This window comes from Armigeres subalbatus, chromosome 3, assembly GCF_024139115.2.
Source record: "Armigeres subalbatus isolate Guangzhou_Male chromosome 3, GZ_Asu_2, whole genome shotgun sequence".
NCBI lineage: Eukaryota > Metazoa > Arthropoda > Insecta > Diptera > Culicidae > Armigeres > Armigeres subalbatus.
Genome location: NC_085141.1, coordinates 81,283,707 through 81,310,390, shown reverse-complemented (window position 1 = coordinate 81,310,390; position 26,684 = coordinate 81,283,707).

Genomic DNA, 26,684 nt, shown 5'->3' with positions numbered 1-26,684 from the left:
TACCTTTATTAGTGGAATGTATTCAACCGTCTAAGAAGAATTAAGTACTCTCCATTTAGTTCCACCAATTATTTACGATATCTTTGTAGATACGTATTTCGACCACAACTGTGTGGTCGTCAATTTGCTTTTTATATTTCTTTATGGAAATTTTCATATTTTTTTAATGCTCCTTATTAATTTTTTGGTGGAAAGTTTTTAATTTTTTGTGGAAAAAAATATTTATGTTTGCTTTTAAAAGTGCTAATTTATTTTTTTTTTGTGGAAAATTCTTGATTGCTTTATTTGTGGAAATTTTATATTTATTTATTGCTCATACTCTGATTTCTTTATTGGCAATTTTTTATTTTTTTTATGGAAAATTTCTGTTTATTAAGGGGGAGTTTTATTTTAGTCTTTTGCCACCTACTGGGATCGTGGTAGAATTGGACGATCTTGTGGCCGTCCACATTTTGGAATACTTCAAGTGCTTGTAAATCTTTCTTGAGAATGGTCCAGATTCCATGTTCATAGAAGACTAGCGGTCTTATGAGCGTTTTGGACATGATACATTTGGGGCGGGCATTCGAAGAAGCCGCCGTAATCATACGCCCATTTAGCTGATATTTCAAGAAACGAACTTAAAACAAGATTCGCACAGCCGAGATCGGTGAAAAAAATACTGTCCACCTTGAAATCAACGAACATATGGTGCGTTGGGACCTGGTATTCAAGGCATTTTTGAAGGATTTGCCGTACAGTAAAGATCTGGTCCGTTGTCGAGCGGCCGTCAACGAAGCCGGCTTGATAACTTCCCACGAACTCATTCACTAATGGTGACAGACGACGGAAGATGATCTGGGATATCACTTTGTAGGCGGCATTAAGGATGGTGATCGCTCGAAAGTTCTCACACTCCAGCTTGTCGCCTTTCTTGTAGATGGGGCATATAACCCCTTCCTTCCACAACTCCGGTAGCTGTTCGGTTTCCCAGATTCTGACTATCAGTTTGTGCAGGCAAGTGGCCAGCTTTTCCGGGGCCATCTTGATGAGCTCAGCTCCGATACCATCCTTACCAGCGGCTTTATTGGTCTTTAGCTGTTGAATGGCATCCTTAACTTCCCTCAAGGTGGGGGCTGGTTGGCTTCCATCGTCCGCTGAACTGACGTAGTCATCTCCTCCGCTGCTTTGACTTTCACTGCCTGTACTCTCAGCGCCATTCAAATGTTCCTCGTAGTGCTGCTTCCACCTTTCGATCACCACACGTTCGTCCGTCAAGATGCTCCCACCCACTATTATGTACTTTGATTCGACGCATTCACCAAAAAGTCCAACTTTTTAAGCTTGGGTGGGTGTACAGTTCTGCCAGCTTTGCAAATGTTCGGCCGACCATGTCCATACCATCCGCAGAACAAACAAATTGACTGATTCTGTTGAAAATCGTACCCCGGCTCTCCGCATGACGCCTTCCAGCGCAATTTTGAAAAACAGTTAAGAAAGTCCATTGCCTTGTCATAATTTACAACGAGATTCGAACGATCTGGAGTTAGTAATTGACTGATTTGACTGTTTCGTACATAATCCTCATGATAGTTGGTCTAAAATCAAGCTTAACGAGCTCCACATGCACCACATGTGCAACAACACTTGCTTGCCGGAGCCCCGAGAGCCCAGCAGAGCAGTTATGAGACTATCTTATAGGAGGCATCCCACTGCTGGGCCCTCGATGTCTCGGCAGTCCTCACGCATTAAGAGAAACTCCTTGACCTGTAGCAGAAGACATCACACACCTGCCAATCCGAAGGTACCTAGGGACCCCATTAATTACCTAGGCACTTATAGGGAGAGGGGGAGTGTGTCATGTTTTAAATCGTGCTATGTAGGGGATTGGATGATTCTGAATTATTTACTGGGTTTGTATTCTAATCTAATCTCATACTTGTATAGCCTATACTTGAAAGTATCATAGAAAATAACGGTTTCTGCATTCCCTTATTTCTCTTAAATCATACTAGCAGTGTGTACTGCTAGAAAATCAATCTTGCATCAAAATCTGAAACAAATCATCAACAATATTCTACGCAACTATTTGCTTACATATTCATACATTGGTACCCGCTCGGGGGAATGATTGTTTACCCTATCAGGGCTTTCCTTTCAGAAAATTATTGTCTAGTTCACACTACTAATAATCCACACTTTGAAATCTATAGATTTAATCTAAGTTTATCAGCGTACACATGAATAACTTCCTTCTACATTTACATTTTTAAGAAAAATAATTTCTTTGGTGTCACACATTCTATTTTTGCAAACATTTTTTTTCCAGTGTCATAAATGTCACAAACGCAACTTTAATAATATTTCGTTTCCGTGTACTTTTTTTCAAACAAAACAAGCACTCGGGATACTGATTTTTTTCTCCACTTGCGACCGAGCGTATAATTTCGGGAGCGCCACTGATAACAACGTACCGACTGCGCCATTGGCATATATCTTTTGATTTCAAATGTTCCATCGCTATTAGTTAGAATATATTGAAGCTAGATAGTCGGGGTTCAGCCAAACTGCACCAAGCGGCTTTTCGACTGACTTGTGATATTTTGTTCGTAAAAGGACAACGGAAATAGTTTCATATCAATTTAGACGCACATTTGCAGTAGGATATCCTCAGTTATGGAGTTAAGGGATATCCGATACGACTTACGATCAATTAAATCTGCTAAACGAAAGTTTGAGCAGAAAATACGGTAATTTTTCGTGGGCGCTTGGTGCGTTTTGGCTGAACCCCGACCAGATGAAAAACGCCTTGGTTGAGCCAAATTAAGGTCACTCCGGACGGAATCCAAGATTTAAAGTGCTCGCGTTTTCGAGGGCACACCACTCGATACGGAAGCAACGCACAACTGTCATTTTTATTATTTCACGCATGCTGCGACGCAGCAAAGCTAAATTAACAAAAATGACAGTTGTGCGCCGCCTCTGAATCGAGCGGTGTGCCCCCGAAAATACGAGCACTTTTATTCTTGGATTCCGTCAGGAGTGACCTTAATGGTCCCCTCGTTTGCTAAAGAACTAAACATGTTGTAGATATGTCGGTTTTTAATAATTGTAAGGCAAAATCAAGTTAGATCACAAAATTTTACATTGAATCATCTTCAAAACACGTTGGAGGATGAATATAACTTTCAATTGATGTGAAAAATTGAGGCGACCACCTTGAATTTTATCAAAAGTATCGATTTTTCGCTATGAGCACACCGCTTAATCCAAATTTTGAGTGCACCATCTGAAAGCTGAGAAAAAATACATAAGGTACAGTCGAGAAACTAGGTGTGCATTGACATTCACCGGATAAAAAATAATAAAAAGAGTTTACGGTTTTTTTACGTATATTGCGCAATATATATGTTTCATATTTTTGTACGCAACAAAGCATACTTTTGCAATCGCTGATTTTTTCTGGAGCTTAGTAAAGAACATTCATTTAAAGTTGAAAAAAAATCTTGAATATAATGAACAAGTATGTTGATAGACAAATATCTAACATTTTAATAAATTTACTTTAAATTTACTATAAATTTACTTGTTTCTGTAAATCGCTCACTAATTTGTGAACTTGATTAACTAGACGTATCACAGATATGTAGGGTTTAACAAAAAATATGAATCTGAGCGTTTTTTCCCTTTTGTAAGAACCAATGGTGCTTTGTTACAATCAACATTAACGAGTTTTGGAAATGTTTCAATGTAAAGTTTTGTTATATAACTTGATTATTTACCTTGAAATTATCCAAAAATCGACTTTTTAAAACATGTTTAGTCCCTTAGAAAACGTTTTGACAGTTCTCAATGCTCGATCGGTTCACAATGGCCGCTTTCGCATATGTTTCATTAAAGGATCACTTGTTTCAATATATTCTAACTAAAAGCGATGGAAAATTTGAAATCAAAGGATATGTACCAATGGCGGCCTAATTCTAGCGAGAATTACTCTTTGGTCGAATAGGTCTTATGGCAGAAATGGACGTTCAGTTGAAAGGGCCAGATCAGATTGGCAAAATATCATGTTCAACCAAATGGCCCTATCTGTCAAACGACCTTTTCGGCCACATGACCTGTTCGGCCAAACATCCTGATAAAACAAACGGTTTTTTGGCCAAATTACCAGTTCGGCCGAATGTCCTTTTTGTCTGTATGTCGCTTCCGTTCAAATGAGATTTTCTCCAAATGACATTCACGTGATGAATAAGTCTCAGATTTTGAAACTATGAAAATAAAAACTACTACTGCTACAACCGAATGACATTTGGCTGATTTTGATCATATGACCGTTTGGGTCAAACCTTCTGCTAGATGACTTTCGGCCTGATGTCTCATTCGGCTTGGGAATTTTGAGTAATTTATCGTTGAAATCCACATTTTAAACAATTTCCCACTGAAATTCCGAGGTGCTTCTCGGCTAAGAGTTTCCTGCTGATATTTCGAAGAATTTTATGTGGAATAACCATTGAAAAATTTTAAGTAGCCTCCCATGGAAATTCCAAACATTCCCATTTGAAAATTTTTCCTCAGGTATTTTAAATAGCATCAAATTTAGAGGTTTCTTCCATCAACGTCTAGAAAAAATCTAAAAAAATCAACTAAAAAAATATTTTTTCAAAACTAAACAAACGCCGCCGCTGTTGGCTTTCCGCATGACGGCAAAATTTCGGACCGCCGGATATCTCTAATTCTTGGATGATGCCCTTTTTATGCCAGTTAGATCATACGTTTAGATTCTGTCAAAAGAAAGTTCGTTCACCATGCTATTAGAAATCTCCCATGGAGAGATCCAAGAAGCCTAACCTAAGTCTTTCTTGTCACCCCTAATTTCTCACTTTTCTTTTTTTTTTCTCACTTTTCAAATGACCCTTTCGTCCAAACGACCTTTTCGGCCATATGGCGCATTCAGCCAAATGACCCTTTTAGCCAAACGACTCATTCGGCTTAGTGCCCCTTCCGGCCAAATGACCCATTTGTCCAAATGACTTTCAGCCAAGTGGTGTATTGAGCCAAACAACTTTCGGCCTAGTGGCATTCGGCCGAATGGGTTTCGGCCAAATGATCCTTCCCTGTCGCGCTTAGATGCAAAACCTTAAAGAATAGCAAAATGTATCACTAGCGCTCTTCATCACTTAACTATTGAAGGGAGATATTGTCCACCCGGAACAAAGTTAGTACGCTTTTCACACCGAAGTAGGATTTTTCTTCAGAAACAGGTTACTTACCCAACTTTGGAAGTAGTGCGCTAGATTCACCTAAAGATGCGCTAAACAACACATCAATTAGTTTGACAGATAAAACTTCGGAAGAAAGTTTGGTTCAAGAGTCCCGACTTCCGAATTCTAAGTTGGTGCTACGCCGACAATATTCGCTCGCCGTCAGATTTAGTAGATTTATGGCTGCCTAGAGGTCAATAAAATTTTCACCTCTTTGACTTCCATGTTACAGTTGAAATAATTGGGAATTGACTTATAGTTTTTAAACGATATATTGTGATCGTGTTTAAACCAAGTTGGTCTTTATTTTAAATTTTATATTCATTAAGACAAGTTTATGACAGACATTTATGACAAATTAGAATTAAATCTTCTGAAACTTACAAAGACAGCCCATGCCTTATTGATCCGTGCGCCTATATGTAGATCTTGGTTTCCCCGTCTGACGCCTTTTTTTACCAAACTATATGAGTAAAATGACCAGACGTCGCGGATTATGCGGGCCAGTCCCGGATTAAGCCTACATGTCCCGCGTTGCCAGGCGTCCCGGAAAATGCCTCGGATCCCGTGATTAATTTGTTATGTCTTGAAAATCTATTGAATCGGTAGAAAAATGGGCTGTCTAGAAATCCTGTAACAGTTTCAAATAATCATAGGATCTACCAAACTTGGAGAATGAAGGTTTGAATGATTTTAACTCTGGATAAAGCAAAATTCGTGGGAGTCTGAAGCATTTGAATAAATTGGAGGCTCCCAAAATTTTTGGATGTTCGACCCAACTGACAGAATCTCATTTTAATTGCGACTCACCAGGTGCCAGATGCTTTGATATCTAGATATTGCATGTACATAAATGAGTTCGCGTTACATAGAGCAGATCATAATAAACTGCTTTATACTTCTTCATTGTATTTGCCATTTAGTGTCCAATTGTTATAATTGTTTCCGTAATAAATTAGATTAAGTACCCTTGTGGTATTCTTTCTATACGACAATGCAGGGAGCTAAAACACAACCGAATGCTGTTAGAGACCGAACAGAAGTGAACGGATCAGATCTTTTATTCGTAGATATAACTATGACTGATAACCATGCTTTCAGACCACAGTATATCTATCATACAGTGCGAGCTCTATAAAGCGAACACTACAGCTCTCCACCCTTTAAGCTGAATCATAATTGATCCTAATTATACAATAAAAATATTTCGAGGTGACGATGGTCAAATATAAATTCACATAATGGGAATGATTTCATTTCGACATCAGATTATCTGAACGTTTAACTTATGATACAATTAAAAATTTCAATCGATTCAATTATAAACAAAATCCTTAATCCTATTTGGGGCTCTAGCCCTTTTCGATCTACGCAGTGGAGCGTCCGGTAATCCAGCCGCCTGAGCATCACGCTTTCTTCTTCGACCGTTGCGATTGGTTTCGACAGGGAGTTCCCCGCTATCTTCCCGTTGTTCGCCCCTTGGCACTTCCATTATCTCTCGTGGCGGTATGAATACATTGGGATGCGTAGGTGTAGTCAAAGTTTTAGGCATCTTCAGCTGGTCGCGATGCGCGATGATCCGCGCGCTTCCAATCATGATCTGGAAAGTATTGATTGAAAATCTTCGTAAATAAATAGCTTTTAACCATCTTGAATGATTATTTGGATTGTGGTTCTTATACCACACCTCATCTCCTTCAGCTAAATGGTCTAGTTTATCTAAGCGTGTAAGCTGTATGACATTGCTAGTTTTGGTTTGCTCATCATTTGTCTGAGGTGCAGATAAGAACTTTTTCGGGACCCACTTAGGGTTTAACATATCAACCAATGTCTTTGGCTTATATGCAAGCATCTTTTCAGAAGGGAATGTGCCATCGATAGAAACTGTATTACGGTAATTAAAAAGAAACAAATTAATCTGGTCCTCCAATCTTAATTCTGCCAATTCTGGCTCTAGTAAGAACTTTTTCAACACCTCCTTTACAGTCTTTACTGATCTTTCCGCCTGGCCGTTGCTGGGTGGATGGTAAGGCGGACTTTTTAGAACAATTATTCCCTGCTTTTCTAGAAAGTTCTTAAATCCATATGAATTGAAAGGAGGACCTCCGTCGGAAACTAAAATGTCAGGAAGACCAAAACGTGAGAACATTTCCACCAATTTGAGCAATACTTGACTACATTCAGTTCCATTTTTCATCCATTCTACCTCTATCTATTTGGAGAAACTGTCAATCATTAATAAAAAGGTGTGGTGATGGAAGTGAAAGAAGTCGATGTGGATCCTACTGAATGGCCTGGTAGTGGGTTTCCATTTTGAAAGAATTTTTGACTTTGGGACTATTCCGATACAACTACAAATTTCGCAATTGCCAATCAATCTCTCAATGGCTGAGCTGATTCCAAACCAGTACACATATCGCCTTGCTTGTTGTTTCATTTTTACAATGCCTGCATGGTTCGAATGTAATAATTATCTGTATAACAGATAATCTCCCACGATCTCCAGTTCATTTTGATTAGAAAATACGTCATTAAACTGCCAATTTAAACCTTAGCCTTTGCTATAGCGATGCTGTCCATTGGGAACTCGTCTCCAAAATGATATTACAAATACGGTCTACATCGTACTCCCTAGGAACTTCATATTTTGAAGGGTAACGCGAACAAAAATCCGCGTTCCCGATTTTGGCAGAAGGTCTGTAAAAAATATCAAATTCATAAATGGAAAGCTCCAATATATAGCGTTGAAGTCTAGTAACAAATATTGAATTCTTTCCCGTTTTACCAAAAATACCAACTAGAGGTTTATGATCTGTGTGAACTGTAAATTTTTTCACATACAGGTATTTATGAAACTTCTTTATAGTACACACTGAGGCCAATGCCTCAAGGTGGAGTATAGGATAGGATTTTTGCGCATCATTCAAGGAAAAAGATGTAAATGAGATTGGTTTTTCTACTCCATCCACAAGGTGTGCTATTACTCCGCCTAACCCATAACCTGACGCATCTGATACCACAACTATGGGCTTCAACGGATCATAGAATTCCAAGAAATCGGCTCTCAAAAGTGCTGACTTACTTATCTCAAATGCCATTTGAAATTGATCGCCCCACTCATATTTCACATCCTTCTTCAACAAATTGTACAAACAGTACAACTTCGATGATGAATTAGGTATAAACTTATGGTAATAATTAATTAATTCCAAGAATGATTTCAATTCAGTTATATTATTTTGTCAGAGCATGGCATCAAGCGTTTTCGCCAATAATATGGCCTAAGTATTCCAGTTCCGTCACGAAAAATTTACACTTCCCCCAGTTTACTTTAATGTTTGCATCGCTAAGTCTTTCCAGTACTAATACTAGTTTCCTTTTGCAATCACTTAGGTGTTTACCTGCTATTAAAACATCGTCCAAATATACATAAACACCATCAATTCCTCTTAAAACTTGCTCCATAATTTGTTGAAAGATTGAGGCACTAGAAGAAGCACCCTGAGGAAATCTATTGTATGTGTACAACCCCTTAATGGTGTTTATAACCATAAACTTTTTGGATCTTTTAGATAAAGCCAATTAAATATAGGCTCCTTCCAAATCTAGGGCGCAAAAATATCGACTTCCTGCTAAATTGGCAAACAAATATTGTGCGGAGGGAAGTGCACCATGGGGATGTGTTAGGAATGATTTGTTTGTTGATTGAAACCTTACAATCAATGACTAGTCTTATTTCATGATGCCCACTCGCTGGTCTTTACCGGTGTTATAACATTCTTCTTCTCTAATCTATCCAAATAATTTAATACTTTTTCCCTAAGTCTATAAGGAACGTCATACGCTTTTTTAAAAATGGGTGTATTTTCTCTAAGTACAAGTTCAGCCTCAACGCCGACTATTGGTGAGGAAAAATCGTTCACAAAAACTTTAGAAAACCTTTGTTTTATCTTATCTATTTCGTTTATCTTGCAAGACTATCATATTGTTTACCATATTTAAGTTAGAGAAACATTGCCTCCAATTTGGGAAAAATTTGTCCAGCCACGTTCGGCCCATTAAGGGAATAAAATCATTGCTGCAATTTAAAACTAAAATTTTCAGTTGCTTTTGCATTTCTGAATACTGAACTGAAACAGTGGCTTCTCCTTCAGTTTGCAGTTTTGAACCGTTTACCACAATTAGTTGCTTAGTACATTTAACCAGAGGCTTTTCAAACATTAAAAAATTACGGCCCCCGATTCATTACCGACAAGGCAGAACCGCAGTCTACTTCCATCGTAAGCAATTTCCCATCAACATACAAATTTATCAAGCAAGGTTCACTGATTCTATTTACAGAGGACACTAACATACACGAAAAATCACCTACATCGTTGTCGTCACCATCGTCCTCACTGTCCGAGTCACGCGTTCTCATGCGATTCAGCATCTCGTTCAAATGTCTGTCAGCAGTAGGTCCAGGCTTATAGGATTCTACTAGATTAACCGCGTCCCGTCTGAGATTTATCAATCTAAAACATTTCCGTTTTATATGCCCTTTGGCACCACAAAAGTCGCACGTGAAACCAGAATAATCTGGACGCTTTCTAAATTGGCTCCGTTTCCAATCTGCTGAACGAGAGCTTTCCCCCATCTATTATCCATTTGTTTATCGTTCGTACGCTCAATGTCATACGGTTTGCGTCCTAATCTACTTTTAACAGACCCTCCAACTGAAGCCACTTGTTCTGTATTACACGGCCGTGTAAAAAAAAATCCGTGTAAAAACAGAATCGGTGTAATCTAGAAAATATGGGATTATTAAGGATTTGTGTGATGTACGAAATCAAAAATATTTGTATTTTTGAAAAATTTACCATGATCATGACAATGCTTTTAATCAGAAGGATCTGCGTCAGCTCCAGAATATGTAAAAATGGAATGTCAGAAAATGTGCAAAATCTCGAGCATCTTTAAATTTGTAAAATCGCAAAAACGTTCTAAACATCGAATGTTAGCATCATACTGGGTGTTGTGGGTTGATTGAAGAAAAATCTCTTTTGAAACGATTTGATACACTTTCAGAATATATACAATCACTTTATATTTAAGGCTTTCAACTTTATATATCTAGACCAACATTAAAAAAGGGCGTAACAGCCAAAATTTATTCCTTCTGATTCTACGTCCACATATATAGCCATATATGTAGACGAAGAATCAGAAGAAATAAATTTTGGCTGTTACGCCTTTTTCAAATGTTGGTCTAGATATGTAATCACTTTATATTTAAGGCTTTCAACATTATATATTGATCTCTCGGCTATATTCGGTCGTGGTCGTGGAACTTACTCTGTGTATAAGAACATCGTTGGGGAAGGAGTGCAACGTCATCAGCCAATTCGAAGTCGTTCAGGTGCTCCATAGTTATGGGCCGCCATAGTAATCCACAGCTTGTTAGTCGTCGAATAACCCCGACCCCTCCCAACAATAGATCTGTTCTGCAAGTAAGTTTTGAACTGGAATCCGGCAGGACATCGCAGCAGTGGCACACCCAGGGGGCGGATTTTAATTTTTATCGTACACATTAAGCCGAAGGATCTCAGATTTTCTTTTTTTTCCACTAGCTAGATTTATGGATATATGAGCAAAAACAAAATGTTATATCTGGGTCGCCTAATATCCCGATAAACTAATGTGAGAATCTTTAGTTTTTCTTCGACGTCGCCAACTTTGAAAAAAAAAACCCTGATTAATCCACCTAGAAGTGATGGTGCCTTTCTCGTGCATTATAAAAATAGTATTTTGGCCATTACTCTTGAGCCCATAGTCCGATCTGGCCAATTTTCAATAGGAAACAATGATAGAGTATTCTGCGTCGAATGCAACTTGTTGCGAGTAAATCGGTTAAGGATAAGTGCCTGAAAAATGAGTGACATTTTTGCATAGTTTTGCGCACACACACACATACATACATACACACATACACACACACACGCACACACAGACATCACCTCAATTCGTCGAGCTGAGTCGATCGGTATATAACACTATGGGTCTCCGGGCCTCCTATAAAAAGTTCATTTTCGGAGCGAACATATAGCCTTTACGTATACTTTGTATACGAGAAAGGCAAAACGAAACATAGTGGTAAAACAGTTATTTGTTGGAAACTAAAGATTTTTTTGGAATTATGCTAATTTGATAATACTTTAATAAATAATATTATTTAATAATAATAATCGATGTTTTACTACAAAGCGGCTTGACACTGAATAAAAGCGTAATGGCGAACAGACAGCCACAAATAACAACCCGTTTGTTTGAGAAACTGCATATGTAACATTTTTGGTCAAAATAAGATTTTTATATCTTCTGAATCCTCGTCCAAAAATACGTATTCTGGCAAAACACGAAAAAAAATTTTTTTGTTCAGAAGTGTATGAAAATTTTTTCGTTTGTTTGAGAAACTACATATGTCTACGTACTTTGAAGAGCAATTGTGGAGTACTGCTTACATTTTTGGCACTGAAAGTGTCCTAGGGTGTTGAGTTTTGCCAAAAACTATTGATCTGTATCGAAGAAATCGAAAGATTCGGTGCAAATTTGTTCAAAAACAGTTTTTTGTTGTTTTCTCGAAAAAGTGTAAAATGGACTTATGCAGTTTCTCAAACAAATGATTCAACTGTAAAAGTGCATTCTCACATAATCATAACAAATTGTTACTCCATTACCTTTAAGATTCGCTGGCTACTGGCTATTTTTTAGTGCATCACTCCCTCTCGTATTCAGCCAACGTGCAGAGTCCAACCGGCTGGCGCAAATGCAACCCTACAGCCAGACGAGCCGGTTCAGGCCGCAATCTCCCGGCTTCTTACTTGTTCGGCTTTATCAGACGACACGGCAGTGGCGCTGTCGGTCGGAGGCCACTTTTTGCTGGGCCCCCAATGCATACACAATACATGCACATACACACCCAAACAATCTTACATTCACTCACTCCCGCACGGAATTGCACTGGTGAACCTGAAAGCTGACTGGCTCTGGCTCCGTCGAAACCGGTTTTTCGAAACTTGACTGGGCTGTTCAATTCGAACGACTCTCCGCTGACACTTTGCTTTTTTTGCGGATTATCTTCTACTTCTACGTAGATATACAAGATAGGTTGGTTGGTTCCCTATTACTCAGTCGGAGCTCGTATTGCAGCCAACGGGAGGAATCGAAAATTGAAAATAATTCACTAACAGGCATAACAGCAACAATCACACAGCGCTTTCAATTCGCAGCCCCGAGCGGAGAAAAACTGCTTTCTTATGGACTTAATGCTCCTTTCTTCTATGTTGATCACGAAACAATCGAAAAATCAGCCAAATTGAATCACAAAGGCGCGAATGCCGCCAGTTTCCTCATCAAACCGATGCTGGCGTTCGTAATCGATCGAGGTGTTGAAACGACTCAGAGAGCTCAACCCACAACACTATAACCGAGCTGGCACATTTTTCTTAATTTTTAGATTGCCACCTTTTCTTCAAGCTGTTCACTTGGATCCGATTGCACTAAATCAACTCTGCACTCCCACGATGAACACGGAAACCTGCACGTGAGCGTTGTCCTGTATGAGGTCGTCGGTTATTGGCTAAACGTGACTTCCAGTTTTCGTACACCACCACTTGATTGGGGTTCTTCGACGGTCAACACATGGACACGAAACTTTTTAATGGCCGGAGCTCTTTTCCATCGTTATCACTCGTCCACTGTGGCACAACGGAGGACGTGGCGAAAAACAAGTAGAACCGGACTGCTATCGGACCTGACCGGATCTCCTTCACCGTCACTTTTTCGCAGCTGAAAGTTTCCTTTTGTTGCTATTATTTATTAACTACTCACTACACTAGAGCTAGTGCTGCACGATCTCGTTGGATGTCACGTCCCTTAAGCACCCGGCAGCCGAGCAGAATCCTTTAGCCACCAACGAAAACTCTAAATTTATTCCTCAAGCACCGGACGTCAACTCTCCGGATCCGGCAGAATATTTAGGAAGCTCGTGACTTCACTCTGAATTAAACACGCCCGCACGCACGCACAAAATTCAAAACATCCCAAATCGGAGACGAATCTCGTTACCGTTCCCAGATATAAACCGACCGACCGTCAGAAATGCCGGAATACGACTGGAACCAGTTGGAGTCAACGACAGCAGCAGCATGCACACGCCAACATGCATCCATGAACATTATTTTCTATCCAAACTCCAATCCAACCAGCGGTTCAAGCACGGTGGCCCGGAATGGGTGGTGATAGTGGGTGAGACTCGAAAGAGGAAAATCTCGACGAAACTCCCAACGGTTGCCTACCAAAGCGGCATTTGCCCACTGAAACCAAAACAATACGAGCCTCTCTCAAGTGTTTCGCTCCCTAACAGCACTTCCTCAGCTCGGCTGATGGTGTGGCCAGTGATAGAGAGAAGGAGCATAAACTAACGCTTGGCGGCAATTCCACGGTCGCAGGCAGCAGCAACATATGATTCAAACGTGGTAAAGAGCTTCAGAGCAGAACCGCGTGGCGCTCCTCCACCTACACCCACACTGACGGGACTTTTGCCGCGTGTATGAAAGTCGACGAAACTCTCAGGGCCGTGCACGATTCACTCTCACTGTTTTCGCTCTCACGAGCATAGATGGGTGCATTGAGCGGAAAATGGGCAGCTCGAACCACCCGATTCGAGCAGTTCGCATTGTTTTTGTTATGTTTCTCTTATGTGATTTACTTCGTTATGCTTCAGCGGGTGGGTGGTGGTGGATTACGCTCCTATGGCGAAATGGAATTGCATTTCGCGTTCGAATAAGATTGAGGGAAGGCGGCGACAATACATTCATTCATTAGTAAATGTTTATGTAGCGCCGCAAACTTGAGTTGTTTTGATCAGTGGGCAACTAGGGTAGGTGTACAGGTCGAGGCTATAGCACCAGTTATGGTCGTAGGAACAATACACCCAGGTTTTTTTACGCGGTTGATATTCATTAATTTCTCGGTTAACATATAACATGTTAACAAATATGGAATCTACATATGTGACGTTTTTGACCAAAACGAGATTTTTATATATTCTGAATCCTCGCCTAAACATACGTATTGTGGCAAAATACAGTAAAAATTTGTTTTGTTAGGAAATGTTTGAAAACTTTTTTGTTTGCTTGAGATACTCAATATGTACACGTACTTTAATGGGCAACGATGGAGTACTGTTTGCAGTTTTTGAACTAGAAGTGATCCAAGGTGTTGAGTTTTGCCTTAAACTATTTTTCTGTATTGAAGAAATCGAAAGATTCGGTGCCAATTTGTTCAAAAATAGTTTTATATTGTTTTCTCGGACTTGAGTAAAATGGATACATGCAGTCTCTCAAACAAGTGTAAATTGATGGAAATAATCGAATCAATCGCCTTAAAGTACAAATTTGACCGCCATGTGGTTTTCTCATTTTATTATACACGAGAAAGGCACCATCACCGCAATACGGTTGATTCTGTTTTTTTAGTCTCAGCATTTCTGTTCCGTAGCGCTCCGAGGACACGCCACACCGTCCCTAATTCCAAATGCCCGCATGAGCAGCCGAAATTCCCTGATTTCCTTAGCGGGGTCCTTCCTTAAAAGTTGTAAATCTAACCTCGAGTGACCGCGATTACGTTGGTTTAACCCATTCCAACTTTTAATAATAAGGTGATATCTATTGCACATATCACAAAGAATCGTGACTCCATAAGATGTTATACACGTCTGAGCCTGTCAAATAAACGAACTTGAAATAAAATCTGAAGGGTTATGTACAAGACACGACCGCCCAACGTAAACTACGTAGAACAGTCTGGTGCATTGAGGAATGTAGTCATATTCTAAGATAATTCATTCGATTACTTATGTCACTGGTTTAGAACAAAATTACCATAACTTAAAATATAAAAAAAAAGTTGGATACCGTAGTCAGGGGTGACGTCCGAGCCCTCACCGACAGTCTGGAGGTCGGATAACAAAATCGTTCAAAAAGGTCACTTATAATTCAGTTTTATTGTTCTCAGATACATTAAATCTCACATGATTTTTGAAAACGTCGTAAGTCCAAAAGAGAGGCTCTCTTTGTTTACTTTCTTTTTCGATTATTACAAGGCCATACTAACATTCACATTGGATTTTCCAGCACCGATCTGAAGAAAATAGCTTTGTCTAGTGTGCTGAGGTGAAAATATTGCAACAAATTTTAAACTAGCCTACATATTATCAAAAAAAAGTGTAATGAAATTGAGTCTCTCATTTGGACTTACGACGTTTTCAAAAATCACGCGAGAAATCTATTCTACAAGCATTCTATGTAGTTGAAACAGTGACCCATTCTCACCCCCAAAACCCCAAGTGGTAATAATGCTTTTCGCAATTCCAACTGTTGCATTCGACTTAGAGTAAAATTAGTAGGGATTCAGTTTCATTCCAAATTTTCGCCCACTATTCTAGTTTATTTGTAGTAATATATAGGTGGATATAGTGGAGTATGTTTATTAAATAATACTATTCTGAAATAAAAATAACTCACTAGCATTACATGGTTATGATATCCCAAGCAGCACACGTTGAGCCAATCTTGTTGAAGTAACCATATTGTGAGAGAATTCGGGCATATATAAGTTAAGGTACCCCAGGGCAAGTGAGAATACAGGGTAAGTGGGTACTATGACTGCAGATGAATCGGTGAACGTTTTTAATGGTAACAATGTTCTAGGAAGTTGGAGCAGAACTATCAACGAATTCAACCGACACAAAAATATTTGGAATCAGAACCATTTAAAGCACCATACTAATGATATTGCTTGATCATAACTTTTAACTACCGGGAAAATCTATTACTTTTATTTTAGTTCAATGGATTTTAAACTAAATAGCCGTTTCTAAATTTATAATTGATGTGGAATGTGAATATTTTGAGCCAATAAATAATTGTGTGACATCGAAAACAATTAAAAATTTTTAATTACAGCCAAAATCTGCAATTTTCATTTACCCTTGACTTTTAACATACATGGGGCAAGTGGGACATATTTGAACATTATTTTCGATAATCTATTTTAATTGTTTTTGGATGGTTGTCAAGTGAAAAATAACTTCGTCATTCAAATATCATACGGATCTGATTCAGAAGCAGTTTGATTTCGTTGTTAAAAAGTATTGTACAGTTATTTACCAACTGTGTATTTTACGTTCTGAAAATTATCTCTCGCATGAAGAAGAGCAATGGCTATAACTATGCGATATTCTTCCGTTTACAGTGCAAACAATCTATTTATTCTACAATAGGTCAACAGGATTTGTCTTGTGTTCTGTTATTTCTAAACATCGCATTAAATTTTAGATAAATAAAGTGCTTAACACACAAATTGGCAATTTTGTTCTGTTACAAATTAAAACACTGCGCATCGCCTGAATAAAAACATTTCTTCTGCAGTAGGGGAAGTGGGGGTAGCACGCCCATAGGGGTTAAAACGCGCCACCCCTGAATAAGGTTAAATATCCCCATTTTGATTATTTTCAATAGTCTATACGATAAAGCAATGAAAAATATTGCCATTGGATACATATATTTCATGATTTTTCTCTAGTTATACATGAAAAACTCGAAAAAACGATTTTTGCGTGTTTTGATGCAATTCTAGCTCGGTGGAATTTAGTCTTTCTGTCGCTGTTATACATTGATAAATTAATAATTGAGCCATGAGCCATGCTGCTTACTCGTGTTCTTTATGTTCCACACGAAATCGTCGTCAAAATGGTTTTAAAACGATTTTATGGGCCTTCAAACTTCTGAGGTCGGTGTGGGGCATTACGCCCATGCTCATTTCGTATGACCGAAACAGCTGAAACATTCGGTTAATTGCCTTAATGTAGGCAATTAAAATGAAAATCAGTACGATAAGCACATGCGCGTTTTAACCCATCCACTGGCGCATCTCACCCCGCATGGTTTCAAAATCATTTTTTCGGTGCTTTTAAAAATCAAATTTCTGTGCAATAAAATGGACAATTAGATATCTGTTATCGGTAGTCAGTCGCAGATATGCTGTTCTTCAGTATGCGCTGATGAAAACTGGCTGAAATGGTGGTTTTCATTGATAAAAATGGCATTTTCCTTAACGTGGGCGTCCTACCCCCAGTTCCCCTACTGATTTATTTAATAATTTGTGTTCTAAACAGAGAAATATGTATTCATACGAAAAGTGAATAAAGATTTGTTTATCCTTGCCACCTAAAACATTTGGTATAAAAGTAAGATAATAGAAAGACAAAACAAGACAACAGTCAAATAAACAATGAATCGGCTGTTGTCTTGTTTTCATATACGCTAACATTATAATCCCTTTCTTGTTGCAAAAATAAAGTTCGACATGCAATCAATCTCCATCCATGATCTTAAAATACTAATGCTCAGAAATAATATGAACAATATATTTACATTCCTCAAATTAGTTTCGTTCGACAGTAGAAAACAGAATAGGTCCCACTTGCCCCGTTTGAAGGGGTAATTGGGTCCTGACGGTAAATTTATTTCTAGCACTACCAATATTTTTGTAATTGAATAAATGGCTTCCAACACCTCTGCACTTCAACAATGGAAGCATATAATGATGTATCCGTGGGTAATGTTCTGAAATACCTTGTTTTCTAAGTATGCGTTAACAATTTGGCTGAACTAGCTGATCGATGTGCAATATGTTTGTTGCTGGGGGTGTATACTGGTGAGTGCGTGTACCACGATTTAGCGATTTTACGACAGACAGAAGAATCTCGCTGCTCTGGCTACGGACAAACAGGTACCTCTGTCCAATGGTAGTCAGAGCATCGAGTCATCACTGGTGGAAGAATACGAGCCTTGGACCTTCGGCAGAATCTCAGCCTTCTGTTATTTGGAGTGACCATTAATAGTTGGCAGAGAAGGGATAGTCGTATTGTTCTTCTTCTTCTTCTTCTTCTTCTTATTGGCATTACATCCCCACACTGGGATAGAGCCGCCTCGCAGCTTATTGTTCATTAAGCACTTCCACAGTTATTAACTGCGAGGTTTCTAAGCCAGTTTACCATTTTAGCATTCGTATATCATGAGGCTAACACGATGATACTTTTATGCCCAGGGAAGTCGAGACAATTTCCAATCCGAAAATTACCTAGACCGGCATCGGGAATCGAACCCAGCCACCCTCAGCATGGTCTTGCTTTGTAGCCGCGCGTCTTACCGCACCGCAGTCGTATTGTTGAGTCCGACAAAGAAGCGCGAGTCGATAAAACCCGGTTGCGCCAACTAGAAATCAACAAATACTAGCCATGTACCGTTTTGACTCAAATTCCGAACATGACTCATATTCCGAACTTTAGCTTTTAAAAGCCCATTTTAACTTTATTCGTGTAATTTCCTCCACAGGAGTTTGAATTTGTTTGTTATTTTGATCCTCAGTGCGGAAAACCAATGACAGTTTTAGTTTTAGGGCGCTAAAACGTCAGTGTTCGAAATATGAGTCATATTCGGGATTTGAGTCAGAACGATACCAAAAACCAAGCCATTCGGTTGAGATGCGCCAGAGTAGTAAACGCTGCGGACGGGAATAGGGTATTTGTGCTACAGTAATATCCCGATTTTGTCACCCCCCTGGTGAATTTTGGGGTGATAAAACAGGGTATGTGACAAAATTGGAAAAAAAATATTTTCTTTTTTTTTATTTCATTCCACAAATATGAATCATTTTATGCCTTGGAAAGGCCAAATGCGTGAAAGGTACCCGTTATTTCTTGTCGAAATTGCTTACAGAATATTTCTCAGGTACTCAGAAATCGTTCGTAATAAACTAATGGCGGTGAAAGTTATTTCATTAAAATCAATGTTGTTTTTGGTATTATTTACGAAAATAAAAAGAATGACATTTTTTTTTGGGGTGACAAAATCGGGTCGAAAACGTGACAAAATCGGGACGTGATAAAATCGGGTCGAAAACGTGATAAAATCGGGGGTAGACAAAATCGGGGGTAGACAAAATCGGGGAGTGACAAAATCGGGTCAGTACTGTATTTTATTACAATCTAACTCCCACTATCTGGCAGTGGCATTATGGATAACATATTCGTGCAACCATATTATTAATATGATTGCAAGAATCTTAGATCCGGGAGCAAGAAAGTAATAGTTCTATTGTAACCTATAGCCCGTTTCAATAAAGTATGTGTTCCGAAGCTATAGCCGTATACAATAAGCCCCGCATGATTGTACCCACAGAGTATCTGAAGTGCATTCAAACTTCCTGAATTAATTGAAATTGAATTGAAATCTTTTGATTTTGGCGCATATTTAATAATAAACATATAATTTACAATTTACAGTTTATCATAAAATGGCTTACCATTTTCCTAAGTTATCTTTGAATCGAACATGTTTGTTCATTTGCATTGCGATTATCGCATTATGACATTGCATTGCCGTTGCTAACAATCGATCATCCTATCTTTGCACAAATATGCGCTTGTATGTATATCGCCGACTGCGGTCACTGCTCTGGCCCTACTTTTTGTGGCAAACTGGTGCGAAGCACCGCACAAAAGAAGAGCCCAAAACTAACTAAACTGAACGACGGCCGAATGAGACTCACGTTGCGAACGGGAAAAGAGGTGCTGCCAAAATGGTCCAATACCCTACTTTAACGTTGATAATCAAATGTTTCAATATAACTGGAAAATTGGTGGTGAGTTTCCGAGTCGATTGATATATAAATCTCAAAAATCCATCGAAAGATGAATGCGATATTAACGTTCAAAATTTTACATGATTTCGTGACGGTCTCGGATTTGGAAATTTTCATTTGTCACCCTGTATCAGAGTCTTCCCCTTAGACGTAGTTTACGTCAAAAAACCTTCCAAATTTATATATGCTAGAGAATTTACACGTTTTACAAGGTTCTTATACAGAACTATATAAAAATCCGTCATCCACTGGTTAGGTGTAATAATAAATGCTGAAAGATCGGTTATCAACAACGTTTGGACCTATTTTTGCCTTTCTCGTATACAAAGTATACGTAAAGGCTATAGGGTAAATGATGTATCTTGGACAAGCGCAGGACATTCATTAGAAAATATATCGAGATTGAATAGTATAAAACAATTGAAAACCACTAGGTTCATCCAAATACATAACCTATGATTATTCTTGTGTCTCCATTGCCCAATTTTTGAGTAAATTACGTTTACTAGGTGTATTACATCCCCGCAACTTCGACGTCGTGGCGCTGCAGGAGATTTGCTGGACAGGACAGAAAGTGTGGAAAAGCGGGCATCGAGCGGCTACCTTCTACCAAAGCTGTGGCACCACCAACGAGCTGGGAACCGGCTTCATAGTGCTGGGTAAGATGCGCCAACGCGTGATTGGGTGGCAGCCAATCAACGCAAGGATGTGCAAGCTGAGGATAAAAGGCCGTTTCTTCAACTATAGCATCATCAACGTGCACTGCCCACACGAAGGGAGACCCGACGACGAGAAAGAAGCGTTCTACGCACAGCTGGAGCAGACATACGATGGATGCCCACTGCGGGACGTTAAAATCGTCATCGGTGACATGAACGCACAGGTAGGAAGGGAGGAAATGTATAGACCGGTCATCGGACCGGATAGTCTGCACACCGTATCGAATGACAACGGCCAACGATGCATAAACTTCGCATCCTCCCGCGGAATGGTAGTCCGAAGCACCTTCTTTCCCCGCAAAAATATCCACAAGGCCACATGGAGATCACCTAACCAAGAAACGGAAAACCAAATCGACCACGTTCTAATCGACGGTAAATTCATTTCCGACATCACGAACGTCCGCACTTACCGCAGTGCGAATATTGAATCCGACCACTACCTCGTTGCAGTATGCCTGCGCTCAAAACTCTCGACGGTGTACAACACGCGTCGAAGTCGGACGCCGCGGCTTAACATTGGGCGGCTACAAGACGGTAGAATAGCCCAAGAATACGCGCAGCAGCTGGAAGTGGCACTTCCAACGGAAGAGCAGCTAGGCGCAGCGTCTCTTTAAGACGGTTGGAGAGATATTCGATCCGCTATTGGTAGTACCACAACCGCTGCACTTGGCACGGTGCCCCCGGATGAGAGAAACGACTGGTATGACTTCGAATGTGAGCAGTTAGTGGAAGAGAAGAATGCAGTATGGGCGAGATTGCTGCAACACCGCACGAGGGCGAACGAGGTACAATATAAACGAGTGTGGTCCAGACAAAACTCGATTTTCCGGAGGAAAAAGCGCCAGCAGGAAGATCGAGACCGTGAAGAAACGGAACAACTGTACCGCGCTAATAACACACGAAAGTTCTATGAGAAGTTAAACCGTTCACGTAAGGGCCACGTGCCACAGCCCGATATGTGTAAGGACATAAACGGGAACCTTCTTACGAACGAGCGTGAGGTGATCCAAAGGTGGCGGCAGCACTACGAAGAACACCTGAATGGCGATGTGGCAGACGAAGATGGCGGTATGGTGATGGACCTGGGAGAACGCGCGCAGGACATAATTCTACCGGCTCCGGATCTCCAGGAAATCCAGGAGGGATTGGCCGGCTGAAGAACAACAAAGCCCCTGGGGTTGACCAACTACCAGGAGAGCTATTTAAACACGGTGGTGAGGCACTGGCTAGAGCGCTGCACTGGGTCATTACCAAGATTTGGGAGGAGGAAGTTTTGCCGCAGGAGTGGATGGAAGGTGTCGTGTGTCCCATCTACAAAAAGGGCGATAAGCTGGATTGTAGCAACTACCGCGCAATCACATTGCTGAACGCCGCCTACAGCACCAACTGCAAGGGAGTTCGTGGGGAAGTACCAGGCGGGTTTTATGGGCGAACGCTCCACCACGGACCAGGTGTTCGCCATTCGCCAAGTACTGCAGAAATGCCGCGAATACAACGTGCCCACACATCATCTATTCATCGACTTCAAAGCCGCATATGATACAATCGATCGGGACCAGCTATGGCAGCAAATGCACGAACACGGTTTTCCGGATAAACTGACACGGTTGATCAAAGCGACGATGGATCGGGTGATGTGCGTAGTTCGAGTTTCAGGGGCATTCTCGAGTCCCTTCGAAACCCGCAGAGGGTTACGGCAAGGTGATGGTCTTTCGTGTTTGCTATTCAACATCGCTTTGGAAGGTGTAATACGAAGAGCAGGGATTAACACGAGTGGTACAATTTTCAATAAGTCCGTCCAGCTATTTGGTTTCGCCGACGACATAGATATTATGGCACGTAACTTTGAGAAGATGGAGGAAGCCTACATCAGACTGAAGAGGGAAGCTAAGCGGATCGGACTAGTCATCAACACGTCGAAGACGAAGTACATGATAGGAAGAGGTTCAAGAGAAGACAATGTAACAGGCCATCCACCGCGAGTTTGCATCGGTGGTGACGAAATCGAGGTGGTAGAAGAATTTGTGTACTTGGGCTCACTGGTGACTGCCGAAAATGACACCAGCAGAGAAATTCGGAGACGCATAGTGGCTGGAAATCGTACGTACTTTGGACTCCGCAAGACGCTCCGATCGAATAGAGTTCGCCGCCGTACCAAACTGACAATCTACAAAACGCTTATTAGACCGGTAGTCCTCTACGGACACGAGACCTGGACGATGCTCGTGGAGGACCAACGCGCACTTGGAGTTTTCGAAAGGAAAGTGCTGCGTACCATCTATGGTGGGGTGCAGATGGCGGACGGTACGTGGAGGAGGCGAATGAACCACGAATTGCATCAGCTGTTGGGAGAATCATCCATCGTTCACATCGCGGAAATCGGACGACTGCGATGGGCCGGGCACGTAGCCAGAATGTCGGACAGTAACCCGGTGAAAATGGTTCTCGACAACGATCGGACGGGCACAAGAAGGCGAGGTGCGCAGCGGGCAAGGTGGATCGATCAGGTGGAAGATGACTTGCGGACCCTCCGTAGACTGCGTGGTTGGCGACGTGTAGCCATGGACCGAGCCGAATGGAGAAGACTCTTATATACCGCACAGGCCACTTCGGCCTTAGTCTGAATAAATAAATAATAGGTGTAAACTATGATATACTGCGAACTGAAATATTTTCTTTTTGGACATCAAATATATAATTTCGACATGGAAAATGCATATATTTTGTACAGAGTCATTTTCTCCTAATTTAAAAATGGCCACCTACAGATCTCAATGGTATGACTTACCTACACGTATCCACATTCATTTAAATGCATTTATTTGCTTAACTGACATAGATTAAACCAGAAATTACCATTGTTTCGCAATCTTATCGATATCATTGAAAACAGCCTGAAAGTTGGCAATTAATGGTTTATCCATGTACTGTACATGGGGTGACCAATAAATGTCTGATGCATAAAAACATAACTTCATTTTGGTCACTTCTTTTTCACCCGTCTCAAGTTCATGTTAAGCGATTGGAATATGTTAGTATATCAATTACAATCAAACTTTGGCCGCAGGACCTCAAGATTGCCGTTTGAACCAATTTAAACGTGTTTCAGGTGCATGTTACGAAGAGTCCTATAATGCATGTTCTCATGGTAGAAAGCTTTAATTTTTAGATAATTTTAAAGATAAATAATAGTTGATTTGTGAGTTCTCATCAGGAGCCGCTAGAGTTGAGGTAAAAGTATGCAATGATCATACTTTTGATAAAAATTTTCCTACACATTATCTAAAATTGATCGAAGAAGCTCAGGCTTGTCCAAAATATGTACATGTCCAAAATATATCATTTACCCTACTGCCACCAACCGCAAGTCGAGCACATCTGTATATGGAGCCCCATATACAGATGTGCTCGACTTGCGGTTAGCGGCAGTATATGTTCGCTCCAAAAATCAAACTTTTTATAGAAGGCTCGGAGACCCATAGTGTTATATACCAATTAACTCAGTTCGACGAATTGAGGTGATGTCTGTGTGTGTGTGCGTGTGTGAGTGTGTTTTTCTTTCTTCCTAATGAATGGAGGGGGAATCTGCTCAACAGACATCCTGGGTTGTCCAGGAAGTGCGGGGTTAGGAACCACCTCCAACAGCAAACGAGGGAGGCAGGACTACATCCCCGACCCGCTGAACCGTTTCCATTGCCGCCAAGCCCATAGTCCCTTCGGTACAACCAGAAAGTAATGCCTCAAAGGGGGTCCAGTGCACAACGCACCCTCGAGGCTAGCTGCGTGTCCTTGCAGCACCGAACATCGTGACTCGCTTTTTTAGAAGAACACCATGGTATCGTGCCAGCGCATTGCCGGCTTCCCAGGTGGCTTTGCCACGCCCTATATCCTCGGAATGTCCTGCACGACTGGTATCAAGAATGATGATTCCGCGTGCACCCCAAATTTACCTCTCGCCCGGCTGACCGACGACGCGAATGCGACGATACCATGTTGTTCTTCGCGCGGCCACTTGTTCGATAAAAGGATCGAGTTCGACCACATGGCAGCAGTATGACCCATGAAGCCGACTACGAACCCTTGGACCACCTCTTATTTGCGCCTGAACTTGCCATCCTTGAGTCCACGCGTGTAGCTCCGAGACGATTTGGACGATAGCCGATAAAACGGCGTTCCAGCCAACTTCATTTTTACACATCTTCCGAACTAGGCTGTCCGGGGTAGTGTCCAGACCACATGTGGCAAGCATGTAGTCACGCATTGTGCGAAAATGTGGGCACACGAACAACACGTGTTCCGCCGTTTCCTCTAAATCTGCGCACACCGGACACTCGAGCGAGGCCGAGCAAGCCAGCTGTTGAGGATTGAATAAGATTGAATTGATTATAATAAACCAGTAATTTTTCTCAGTGTAATTTATTGCATCACTCCTAAATATAACACCAATCCAGTACTTCGCCTCTCCTAATTATATCCTATCTATATAGATACCTTGTATGTAATCTAGTACTGCAGCGTTAATTGTCACTGAGGCTAATACGAAAAGCCGTTCTTCTCTTCGTGACCGTCAACCAGTGCAGACAAGCCTTCGCTCAGCAGTAACCTTCAAACAAACTACAACACCAGCTGCGTTACCTGCACTGTGATTTTGTAGCACGCCTTAACGCCGGGCACTTCGAACCTCCCATGGTGTGCTTGCTGTTCACAGCTTTGCTGGAACAGATCAAACAATTTGGAGGGTTCGTGCAGCATTGTGCCTTATGTGCCTCCAACCCGCAGCTTGCTTCTTTCAGGGCCTTTGCAGTCCCATTGCTTGTGCCCCGCTTCCAGGCACTTGAAACAAACTTCGGGTTGCTCGTATATGCCCACAGGGCATACCGACCATCCCACCTTGACGCTCCATAACTTGACTACCTTGGAGGCGTCCGCTGCAGATAGCCGAACCAATGCTAACAGCCTCCCTGCCAGACCTTTCCGTCTCCACTTCACACTGTCGCCGCAGTGCCGTGACGAGCTCTTCGACTTCGGTGATCTCGTCCAGGTCTTTAACCCTTAAATTCACCTCCGTCGTGAGTGCCCTCAGCTTGACCGTCTCGCCAAGGACTTCCTCCGCCAACTTCTTGTAGGCGGCGCCCTTTTGCAAGACGCCCTGCTTCAGCTCGAGAATCATCTCGCCCATCCGGGTACGTCTTATTCGACGTACGTAGGTGCCGAATTCACCGAGCTTGACGTCACTCCTCATCGCCTTCAAGACGTCCGAGTACTTAGCCTCGTCCGTCTTGATGACTAGGGCATCGCCCCTGGAGCGATTGGCGCCTACCCTAGACTTCTTGCTACACTTATTCGCCTGGGCCTTCTTTTCGGCCCTTGACGTCTTCGGTTTCCTCTTATTCTTAACCAAGGTCCAGGAGGCGTCATCCCCCTCTATTTCCTTGGTCTGGTGCGGCTGAGAGCTCTCAGCCTGCCGTAACCCCTTGCCACCGTCTTTCCTGGGTGGACGGACCTTTCCAGGTCCTTCCTCCCCCGGTTTTGGAGGTACCTGGCCGGGGTTCAGCTTCCTTCCCCCACTACCCTTGTTCGGGGTAGTAACTCTCCGCGTTTTGGAGCGGCCCCCAGGGAGCTCATCCCCTGGAGACTGTCTCCCCCGTTTTTTGTGTCTGCTCCGTTGGACCAGTCACCCCCGACGTGCACGCAAATATTTGAGCCTCAGTCTGGGTGAACTTTGGCACCACCGTCTTCGCTGGCACGCTTTCGGTCGATTCGACCTTGCCCGAGTCCGCGAATCCTTGGGCCTCAGTCTGGGTAGACCTCGACTCCACGGATTTCCCGGGTTTACACTTTGCCGTCCCGACCGCCCTCTCCAGCTTGGCGTCCAACATCGACTTTCGAAGTTTCAGCAAGCTCCTCTTGAGGTCCTTACTGATATTATGCCCAGCATGACGCGGTAAGGGACAATTACTGTGGAGGGTGCCCA